The sequence below is a fragment of the Pelobates fuscus genome, chromosome 2, assembly GCF_036172605.1.
Source record: "Pelobates fuscus isolate aPelFus1 chromosome 2, aPelFus1.pri, whole genome shotgun sequence".
In the NCBI taxonomy this organism is placed as follows: Eukaryota; Metazoa; Chordata; class Amphibia; order Anura; family Pelobatidae; genus Pelobates; species Pelobates fuscus.
Window position 1 is genome coordinate 273133648 of NC_086318.1, and position 9449 is coordinate 273143096.

The following is a 9449-nucleotide window of genomic DNA, read 5'->3' on the forward strand; positions in this document are numbered from 1 at the left end:
ACTATCTGCACGAACGGTATGGAAATGCAGCGGTGTTCGCGAGGTCGAGTAGCCGATTTTAGTTCCATGCACTCGATGACCAAACACCGCTGGGTGTTCGTGCACGAAGATGGCCACCGCCACGTGTTCGTACATGCGAACGGCGACCACCCATTCAACCATTAGGTGTTTGTGGTTTCCCTATGTTGCCAGTTCTTAAGTGGAGACACATGACTCCCTTGGATTCGGTATTTGTTCGACTTCAGTTGGCTCAGTACTGCTCCCAATCCAAACATAGAAGCATCTGTGTGGACAAGAAAGCCTTTAGTTGGATCATGAGCAGCAAGTACAGGTGCATTAATTAGAGCCATTTTCAATTGCTGGAATGGCTGTTCACACGCAGACTATCTGCTTAGGGAGGTTTTTACGGGTTAAATCTGTGAGGGGTTTAGCCAAGGTACTGTAATCAGGTACGAATTTGCGGTAGTACCCGGCTGTTCCCAGAAAGGCCAGGTCTTGGTGCATGGGTTTGGCCATTTTGCTACAGCCTCTATCTTGGCTGGTTATGGCTTTTGTTGGCCGCTCCCTACTCAGTGGCCCCAGTACTGTACCTCAGCCATCCCTATATAACACTGGGTTTAAGGGTTAGCCCTGCTTCCCTGATACGGTCTAGAACTGCTCTTATGTGGGTCAGGTGTTTGGTCCAGGAGTGGCTGAAGATAACTATATCGTCTAGGTAGGCGCAAGCGTACTCCTGGAATCCGTCCAATAACCGATCCACCATCCTCTGAAAGGTAGCCGGGGCGTTTTTCATCCCGAATGGCATGACCGTAAACTGGTATAAGCCAAACTGGGTGACAAATGTTGAGTTGGGTGATGGCTTCTCCGGCTAGTGGAATCTGCCAGTACCCCTTATAAAGATCTATTGTAGTGAGGTACTGGCCCCTGGCCATTTTATCTAAGAGCTCGTCTATCCTTGGCATATGGTAGGCATCAGACACTGTTTTGTCATTTAGTCTCCAGTAGTCTATGCAGAAGCAGGTTTTCCCATCCCGCTTCAGCACCAGCACTACCAGAGAGGCCCAGGGGCTGTCTGAATGTTCAATAACCCCTAGCTGTAGCATCTCTTCGATCTCTTTTTGCATATTCTCCTTTACGGATTCCGGTATGCGATACGGAAGTTTCTGATCATCAAGTAAGTACTAGAAGTAAATCGGAATGGCGGTTAAAACCCTCCATTATAGGTCTTGTTTGTGTAGCTAGGAAAGGGACAATGTATAACACGTCTGTAGGTGAGCTAACTTGCTTGGGACAGAAGGCCTACAATGCCAATACTGAGTCCAATACTGCAAAGGTATCTGTTGTTCATATGTCTCAGAGCCAGGGTACCATATTTCCTTTGCCTCCCATGGTCACTGGTCTCCCATGTTAGTACCTCCACACACATAGCAATTAGTTACATTAAGACTGTTGTAGAATTATTAACCCTTATAACCTATATAATCCTTACTGGGCCCCTTTAATATTATATTCTCATATTCAGCTCTCAGGCCTCAGCCTTGCAAGATTCCTTTGTTCGTAGAAACAGCATGTCAGCAGAAAATGCTAGAATCTTCTGATTCAAAGAACACACTGTAGCAGATAGTATTGATAGAGTGTATAATTGCCAAAAAGGCCTTGACAATACTGAGGATACTAACCTTGAAAGACTAAAGGTACCAGCTACTCTTTATGGATAGCTGCCAAAATGCCCCCTCCCATCGAGAGAACTCCTCGTGCTAGCAAGATGGCGCTGAAATCTGGAGGAGAACTTTATGACATCAGTTATGATGTAAGACGTAACACCCAACAGGGAGGGCATTTAACTAACCACTTCTTCTCTTAGCCAATCGACAATGTTTATTTGCTTATATCTTGATTTTTACAATGATGTAATTCTACCTTTAAAAAGGGCTTGCAAGCCTGCTTTTGTTCAGATGCTAATAAATTTCCTGAAGTGCTTTTAACCTGAACTCCGTGTGTCAGTGTGAATTTACTTCTGCGTATACACAATTTAAACATCTCTAATTTGGACAGGAACAGATAGTCATTCAAACTTCTTTGTTTGCTTAAAAGATTCCCTTATCAGCTGGCGTCCAACTGTGCGGCCTGGGTTATGCCCTGCTAGAGCAGCCGTCCGAGAAAGACGTGGAGCGGATGAATCCTGGGGGACGGAAGGAGATTGATCACCTCTGATTACACGGTTGAGTCTGCAGCACCCCGGTATGTTCCAGCCCCTGGGATTGACCTGCCCCAGTCTGTGATTGGCTCCCTAGAGGTCATCAAAGTCAGGTAATATCTTGCCCAGAGACCTTACTTGTTGATATTTACTTTTACCTGCACATACTGACTATCTGTTACCTGGGAGTGCTCTTACTGATTTGTCCTTATTTTGAGTGCCCGGGTAGTTTTATTTGTTTATTTGCCTGTTTACCCCTTTTAGGTACCACGTGGCTGTGGTAGTAAGGAAAAAGGGGGGTGGATCTGTGGAAGTTTTCCTGGGGATCTTCTGTTTGCCTGTTTACTCCTTTTAGGAACCACGTGGCTGTGGTTGTAAGGAAAAATGGGGGGGGGAAATCTGTGGAGGGGTGTAGACTCACTGTCTCCTGGGGGTTTCCCATAAGTGTCGTTTTGATTGCTAGCCTCATTGGACATCACTTTACTCTGCTTGCTGTGTGCAGAGAGGTGGAACACTGCAGCCTCGAGCGCTGACGCTGGGTGTTCCAGTTTAACTTTTGTGGCAGGTGGATTTAGGCTGGTATTGCTGTCTCCATTACCACGGGGTAGTGATACTTGTGGGAGGGTCTGCAGGTGTACTACGGGATTGAGTTAGGTGGCTTTTGCCACACGTGTAAGGAAAGGGATTTTTGTTAACCCTGTTTGAACTGTTGAACTTATTTGAACTGTGATGCATGCACTGTATTTTACTTGAAATGTCTTAAATTGTCTGTCACACAGATTCCTGTGTTTACTTTTGTCTTACTCTCTGTACTATTTACACTTTCCCCTCCTGTCTCTCTCTCTCTGTCTCTCTCTATATCTGGGATGCCTCATATAGAGGATCTGGGACAGAAATTAGGAAAGCCCAGTAAGGGGTGGCTTGCGTGTGATTTGGTAGAGGATAGAGAAGGGGAAGAGATGGTTAAGAAGGTTGATAAGATTGCTAAAGTATGTGGAATTGCCGTACCTGTGTGCGGAAGATTGCAGCCAGAAAGCTAGGCGTAAGTTATTGACAGAAAAGAAAGGGAAGCTTTTAGATCATGATTTAGTCCGTACAGCAGAAGCCTGGTTATATTATAATTGTCCTTCTGTCTTGTTACTATAACGTCCTTCCAGCACTGACATGGTTAAAGAGATTCGTGCTTACAGTCTCTCTCTCCCCCGCCCCTCCCTCCTTGCCTTCTGTGAGACGCGAGGGGGGAGAGAGGGGGGGGGGAGGCATGATTTGTTTCTTCAGTGAGAGTTATTCAGAAACTACTGATAAGACTTAGCAATGGAATTTTTGCTAGAAAATATTCTAATTGTGTATTTTGTTATTTTAATAGAAGTTGTGCCATTTATATGACGCCAACAGATTCCGTAGCGCTATATATATATATATATATATATATATATATATGCGCTACGGAATCTGTTGGCGTCATATAAATGGCACAACTTATATATATATTTTGTGTTTTGTGATAAGGCAGTGAGGATCGTGTGGGAGACTAGCTCACAAGAATACATTCCACCTTTCTGAGGCTGTATTTCCTCCAAGACTGGTGTATAAGATAGGGAGTCGGGGATGTAGCTCAGTGTTGATTACGAAGGTTAGGAAAGTGAATCTGATGCAGGAATAGAGAATTATTTGGACGAGTTAAAAATGTAAAGGCAAGTGTGATTTGTTGCAATACTATGCAATGTGGATAGAGGGAATATGCAAAGTTGTTAAGTTAGATTGTGAAGAGGAAAAGTATAGAGTATAGAGTGGTTCCCCTTGATAAGCTGCTCCTAGTTGCCAGAGGCTTAGAAGCCGCACAGGTTCCAAGGAGACCCCATCCCACTCCCCTTATGGTTTCACGTCCACCCATCCCCAAAGGTACTAAGCCTGCAGATGGGATCTGTTTCAACTGTGGAGAAAAAGGCAATTTTAGGAGTGACTGTCCTGCACCCCTTAAGCCCCAAAGATCAAACCGGTCTAAATCTGTCATAAAGGCCCCAGCACCTCCTTCACCTGATTCAGCCCAGGAAGACTAGGATATTGGCAAGCCTGTATCATTAACCCCTGTTATGGCAGTATCTGCAGGGGAACAAGGGGGGCCATTAGCCACTGTTACTTTACCCATTGAAGGCCACCCCACCACATTCCTTGTTGATACAGGTGCAGCCCGAAGTGTTCTGCGAGAACAAGACCTGCCTGATTCTTCCTTTTTGTCCAATATTGATGTCTCCTGTGTGGGAGTGGATGGTCTTCCAAGACAAAGCCCATTAACTACTCCTTTGCGGGTTGGCAGCTGCCCTAGTCTGCTTGCCCGTTTTGTGGTGTCATCCACATGACCCATTAACCTGTTAGGTGCTGATGTACTTTCCCGCCTACAGGCATCAATCACTTTCACACCTGATGGCCAAGTGGAATTATCTTCAGCCCTCTCTGATTCAGATACCTCAGCCTTGTGTTCCTTACCTCTGATGCTTCACCTAGAGACTCCACAGGGCTATGCAGAAGGCATGAGAGACAATTTCCCTGCATCTCTAATGAACACTGTCACTAAGACCTTGTGGTCCTCAGGCCCAGAAGATATAGGTCATCTGAAAGTCCCACCAGTGGTGGTCAAACTTATCCCAGGGGCAAAGCTACCAAGAAAGTCTCAATATCCATTGAAACCTGCCCAAGCAGCAGCCATTACCAAGCAAGTCCAAGCACTGCTGGAGAAAGGGGCTCTTGTTAAATGTGAATCTCCATGTAATACTCATTTATTTCCTGTGAAAAAGAAGACACCCAAGGGTGAACCAGAGAAATACCGAATGGTCCAGGACCTCAGAGCAGTGAATGAGGCAACAGTCCTGGACACCCCAATTGTGCCAAATCCGCACACACTCCTCTCTGGCATTCCACCTTCTGACAAATACTTCACAGTGATTGACCTAGCCAATGCATTCTTCAGTGTTCCGCTGGAACAAAGCTGTCAATACCTGTTTGCCTTCACACATGAAAAACAACAATATACATGGACTGTTATGCCCCAAGGGGCACAGAATTCCCCAAGCCAATTTGCAAAAGCAATGAGTATCATCCTTGACCCCTGGCAGTCTGACCATCCAGAGGTTGTCCTACTCCAATATGTAGATGACTTGCTCCTTTGTGGAGATGATATTCCCACAATAGAAAAATGCTCTCTGGATCTCCTGTTATCTTGCAGATCAAGGATGTAAAGCGTCTCTCATCAAACTTCAATTCTGCCAGCCTACTGTGATCTTCCTAGGCCACTGCCTGTCACATGGCACCAGACACCTCACACGTGACCGTGTCAGGGCAGTGTTGGCCATTCCACCTCCAAAGAGCACAAAGTCCCTACATGCTTTCCTAGGCCTCATCTCATACTGCAGAGCCTGGATCCCTGAGGCCACTCTGCTCATGCATGTCAGGGTACCTGAGGCCTCTACCTCTAAGGGAGGTAGAGACTTGGTGGTGTATCCGTCCAGGCGAGCTGTTTCCTCCGTTCCTCGCGGTTCATCCAGTCACTTAAACACCGACCGCGAGGAATCCACGTCCTTTTCTAGCAGGACGCTCAATACGTGACGTCATGACGCTAGCACGAGCAATCTGTCACTCAAGTGTCCGATATCCAATCGGTACTTGTCAGAGGCGTGATTTCCATCCAGAGCCAGGGTATTTAAGCTTACTCCTTACTTCAGCTCATTGCCCTGTCGTGGTTCTAGCTTGTCTAGTCACTCAGTGCTCTGGTATTCTAGTTTGCTCTTTTGGTTTTGACTCGGCTCGTTGTACTACCCTGTTTCTCTGTTATCCCTTGACTCGGCTTGTCTCTCGCTTATCTGTCTTCTCGTTCCCTCGACCTCGGCTTGCCTCTGACTATTCTTTACTCTCGGTACGTTAGTCCGGCCATTCTAAGGCCCGGTATACGTACCTTTCCACTCTTTGTACTCTGCGTGTTGGATCCCTGTCCCGATCCTGACATTACGACAGGGCCAATGGATCCTGCAGGTACAAACAGTCAGCTTGGTTCTTCGGATCCCAGGTTTGACGCCATGGAACATAGGATGGATCAGATGGCTTTGGCACTACAGGCACTTTTGTCTCGTGCTAGTAATCCACCTGAGGAGACACGTACTCCTTCTATCTCTCCTGCAGTCTCAGGTCTAGAGGTAGCCACTGTAGGTGCTTCTTCCCGTTTTACCCCACCAGTACGTTATGGCGGGTCACCGGAGAAGTGTCGTGGCTTTCTAAACCAGATTAGCATCCATTTCGAACTACAACCCCGCTCTTATCCTACAGATAGAGCAAAGGTTGGATTTATTATTACTCTGCTCATTGAAAAAGCTTTGAGATGGGCCAATCCTTTATGGGAGAATGATAATCCACTCGTCTATAATTATAATGCCTTTGTAGCTGCGTTTAGAAGAACTTTTGACCCTCCTGGCAGAAAGGTCAATGCAGCTAGATTAATGTTGCGCCTTAAACAGGAGAATCGAACACTTGTGGATTATGCACTAGAGTTCAGATCCTTGGCGGCAGAAGTTAAGTGGAACGAACAGGCTTATATAGATGTGTTTCTGAATGGGTTATCAGATGTAATTCTTGACGAGGTCGCTACTAGAGAACTCCCTGAAAATTTGGAGGATTTAATTTCTTTTATATCTCGTATTGATGAACGCTTAAGAGAGAGGCAGAACACTCGAGATAGGACCCGTAGACCCTCCTTTAAACTAGCGCCTACCTTTCAAATCTCTGAGTTCGAAGACTTACGTATTCCTGAACCTATGCAGATAGGCAGTACTCATCTCACTGAAAGGGAGAGACAGTACAGGAGAAGGGAGGGTTTATGTATGTATTGTGGAGTCAGGGGTCATTTACGCCTAAATTGTCCCAATCGTTCGGGAAACGCTCGCACCTAAGTTCCTCTAGAGGACAGGCCTTGGGTGTTTCTACTTTGTCCTCTATTCACAACTACAAGGAGCTCAGGCTTGTGTTACCCGTTTCTTTAAAGTGGGAGAAGGGAGTAGTTAAGACTATGGCACTAATCGATTCTGGAGCTGCTGAGAGCTTTATAGATCAAGGTTTTGCTGCCAAGCATGCTATTCCATCCCAGTTAAAAGAGACACCTCTGGCTGTTGAGGCCATCGATGGTAGACCGTTACTTGAGCCTGTTATTTTTCATGAGACCATACCGATTAACTTGACTGTTGGCATCCTGCATAAAGAGGATATATCCTTGATGCTCATTTCTTCTCCGTCTATTCCCATAGTTCTGGGGTACTCCTGGCTGAAGAGACACAACCCTATTATTAATTGGGAATCAGGGGAGATAGTTTCGTGGGGAGAGAATTGTCAAGAAAAATGCTTGCGGAAGGTCTTACCTCTTGGATTAACTAATACATCGAATACCTCTGACAATCCTACAGAGACACAAATTCCGCCTCAGTATCTAGATTTAAAGGCAGTATTTGACAAAAAGAAAGCCGATACCTTACCCCCACACAGGTCCTTTGATTGCAAAATTAACCTACTCCCTGGTACCATGCCTCCCAGAGGTCATGTATACCCATTATCTATAAAGGAGAACTCAGTCCTAGAGGAATATATTCACGAGAATTTAGACAAGGGATTCATCAGGAGGTCCTCCTCTCCTGCCGGGGCTGGATTTTTTTTTGTTAAAAAGAAAGATGGTTCCTTGAGACCTTGTATTGATTATCGAGGCTTGAATAAGATAACCATTAAAAATGCCTACCCGATTCCCTTGATCACCGAACTCTTCGATCGTTTGAAGGGCTCTACTATTTTCACCAAGTTAGACCTCAGAGGGGCATATAACTTGGTGAGAATCCAGCAGGGACATGAGTGGATGACGGCATTCAATACTCGATATGGCCACTATGAATATACTGTCATGCCTTTTGGGTTATGCAATGCGCCAGCAGTATTCCAAGATCTGATTAATGAGGTTCTTAGGGAATTTCAGCAAGAGTGCGTCATTGTATACCTAGATGATATACTCATTCATTCTAGTGACATTGAGATTCATCACAAACAAGTCAGGAGGGTTTTGCACAAGCTTCTCCAGCATGGCTTGTACTGCAAGTTGGAGAAATGTAGCTTTGATCAAACCCAGGTAACCTTTCTCGGCTATGTGATCTCTGGGGAGGGATTTAAGATGGATCCGGATAAGCTCCAATCCATTCTAGAGTGGCCTTTACCCACAGGTCTTAAAGCCATACAGAGATTTATTGGTTTTTCCAATTATTATAGGCGCTTTATTAAGGGCTATTCTTCCATTATTGCACCTATTACTAACATGACCAAACAGGGGGCTGACACTAAGAATTGGACTACTGAAGCTCTCCTTGCGTTCAAGACTCTCAAGGAGCTTTTCGCTTCCGCTCCAATTTTAGTTCACCCTGACACTTCTCTGCCATTTTTGCTCGAGGTAGACGCATCAGAGACTGGTTTAGGTGCTGTTCTATCTCAAAGGTTGGGTGTTGATAAACCATTACATCCATGTGGATTTTTCTCTAAAAAATTGACCGGTACTGAAAGCAGGTATGACATTGGTGACAGAGAATTACTAGCGGTTATCAAGGCTTTGAAAGAATGGAGACATTTATTGGAAGGTACATTACATCCTGTTACCATCCTGACAGACCACAAAAACTTGTCCTATATCGGAGAGGCCAAGCGTCTGTCCTCCAGGCAGGCTCGTTGGTCGTTGTTTCTTACCCATTTCAATTACGTTCTGACTTACAGACCTGGGTCAAAGAATTCTAAAGCCGATGCGCTATCTCGCCAATATGAACCCTCTGCTTCAGTTGAACCACTTTTGTCTTCCATTGTACCCAAATGCAATATTATTGCTAATACCAGTCTCAAAATTCATTCCCCGCTACTTGACCAGATCTTGAAGTCACAACATCTAGCTCCCGGAAACACTCCTGAGGGAAGAAACTTTGTTCCTCCTGAACTTCAACTGGAGCTCTTACAATGTTTTCATGAAAGTAAAATAGCTGGTCATCCTGGTATTCGCAAGACGTACTCTCTGATATCCAAGGATTTCTGGTGGCCTTCACTTCGTAAGGATATTGAGGAGTTCGTCGCAGCTTGTGAGACTTGTGCCAAGACTAAACTATCTCATGCATCCCCATGTGGCCTGTTACACCCCTTGGACATTCCTGAGAAACCTTGGTCCTGTTTGTCCATTGACTTTATCGTTGATTTG